This window comes from Poecilia reticulata, linkage group LG1 (assembly GCF_000633615.1).
Source record: "Poecilia reticulata strain Guanapo linkage group LG1, Guppy_female_1.0+MT, whole genome shotgun sequence".
NCBI lineage: Eukaryota > Metazoa > Chordata > Actinopteri > Cyprinodontiformes > Poeciliidae > Poecilia > Poecilia reticulata.
The window spans coordinates 9,799,725-9,802,102 of record NC_024331.1 but is presented as its reverse complement, the minus strand read 5'-3'; the positions used below and the strand labels follow the sequence as shown (position 1 = coordinate 9,802,102).

At 38.4% G+C, this 2,378-nt stretch overlaps 1 protein-coding gene across 4 annotated transcripts in view; it reads left to right on the top strand.

Moving 5' to 3' along the window:
* Window positions 1-2,378, top strand: part of dennd1c (DENN domain containing 1C) — a 24,850-nt gene that overhangs the window by 17,913 nt on the left and 4,559 nt on the right. The gene's annotated exons all lie outside the window — the stretch shown is intronic.

The following is a 2,378-nucleotide window of genomic DNA, read 5'->3' as shown; positions in this document are numbered from 1 at the left end:
TAAGACTGAATATGTGAAGTGGCTAAATAAAGGAAAAGGACACAAAAAAGACAAAGCTGCCTAACATTGCAATTTTCAAAACGCAAATCTGGAAGATGCAAAAGGAAAATATAAACATCACTTAAGAGGAAGCATGAGCATGGAGGAAGATTGAAATCGCTCAAGATACCAAGTGACTCAGACTGAAGTTATGGCAATTTGACATAACAGATGATAAGTCACAGAGCAACCATTCAACAAAACGCCAAGACGGCGGAACGGTTCAGTTGTTTAAGAAACGCAACAGTCAGAAAACACATCCTGCAGGTTAATGCAGTAGGAAACAGGGATACAATAAAGTCTTAAAAAAAAAAAAAAAAAAAAATCATTTAATTTGAAACCGATTAGAAAAAAAAGAATCAAAAAAGAATCAGTGCTCATAAACAAAAACAAAAAAAAGACTTAAAACACAATGTTGAATTCTGCGTTGAAGAAAAATACCTACAGAAAGTGTGTTTTGCACATTAATGCGTTTGTGTTGGCCGTTGTAGCCTTTAGGTCAGTATCGTCACCAAAAACARCAGCAGTCAGACTCAAAGATAAACAGCCAGCAGATGAAGCAGAAAGACAGAACTAAGATCTTCGTGAGAAGATAAACCAGACAAACAAAACTGAGGACGTTTTTCCACTATAATAAGTAAATATAAAATACTAAATTACTGCYCACCTTTTATAACTTTGTTCCCATTCAGATTTGCTGTCTTTCCAGAATAAAGTAAAGAAATTTTCACCACCCTCCATGAGCATCGATTCCCRGTAAAGCTGCATTGCATTGGATTCAATTCCATTGAGTGTGCAAAATTGCATTTGCAAAGGCTGGTTGAATTGGAAGCAATATTTCATAGGATATCATCTTATTTGGTACCAACAATTGTCATACCAGKGATTCTCTTAATACTAGCAGTTACACTGCCTCTTACGCATATATTGGGAAGAAAAATGAACTAAACTTAAAGATCGAATTTTCCTTAACGCATCAGTGCTGATGATGAATTAAGCAAAAGAGGAAGAAACAAGCTCATTTAAAGCGTTTCACAAACCTTTGCCAAAGGTGCCAAAAGGTGTGGCACAACGTTAAATGCAGGATACTTGTATACAGAAAGTTGTGTATTTAGTCTCATAATGTCTTGACATTTCTGTTTTTTAACATTTGCACTATAACTTTTAACCGTTTGAAAGATTTTCATATAAAATGTATTTCAGTAAGATTGACAAGTGCCAAATCGGCTTCTACAAAAAGACTGTTTTTAGACATTCTGAATTTGAAATTTCTATAAAATSCATCAATAGTCATGTCATACTTCAGCACATTGTCCACAAATTAATCAGTCTGACTTTAAAACGCTGGGGAAAAGTCTGTGGAAGATATTAGCTAAAAACCAGCACCGTCCGCATCCTTGATAAAAGAAAAGAAAAGAAAAGAAAAGAAAAGAAAAGAAAAGAAAAAAAAAAAGAAAAGAACCCAATTCCTTGAAGCAGCGGAAGGATATCACACCGCTCAACGGTATTAATGATACCAACAGGTTTGCGTGGGTAAGTAAAAGTCAACACTCACCATTAATGTTGTGACAAGCAGGAGATACAATAAGTCACTTTCATAAAGCACTGGTTTGTTTCAACAGAAAACAGAAGTAGATATGCCGTGTTCTCTCTCACAAAGATCCTCTCGTAAAATTAATGACCCTCCTGCAAAGGTTTTAAACTCCCACAGGCGGACGCATGTCTCCGCTGAGGGTGGGAGGAATGCCGCGGATCCTGCTCCGCCTGTCTGACTACCTGCTGTTTCCTGCGCAGGTGAGACTGCTGCTGCTGCYGACACGTGAAACCGCTCACGGACAACAGACACCACGGAGTTCCTCTATCAAGCGCCAGGTTTAGCTGCAAAGCGACGGCAGTTACCTGCAGGCCAGCGAGAGAGTCCAGGAGAGACCGCAGTCGAAGTGGAGACTCCTGGGTTAAAGCGAGGAGGTCCGCAACTCCGACAGGACTCATTGTCCATTAGCCAGGTGTGGAAGCGATACTGGTTTCTCCTTCCCTCTCTCGCTCACCTGTCTGCCGGATGTAAATTAGAACGATCACGTGTCCCCTCCCAGCCAATCAGAATCAGCTTGCCTTTTTTTCAAATCTTGGGTTTGTATGCCTTTTTTTCTCTCCTTTTTGTGAATTTGTGATGGCGTGTGTTGTTTTAACGCAACCCACAAAATATTATTTGAGTTATCATTTATTTCACTGTCGTGTAAATAAATTTGCTACATATAGAGTGAAGTATTTTGTATGGAAACCCGTTTCATTCGAAACTGAATAAATAAATGCTGTTATTAAATTATTAAAATGAATGA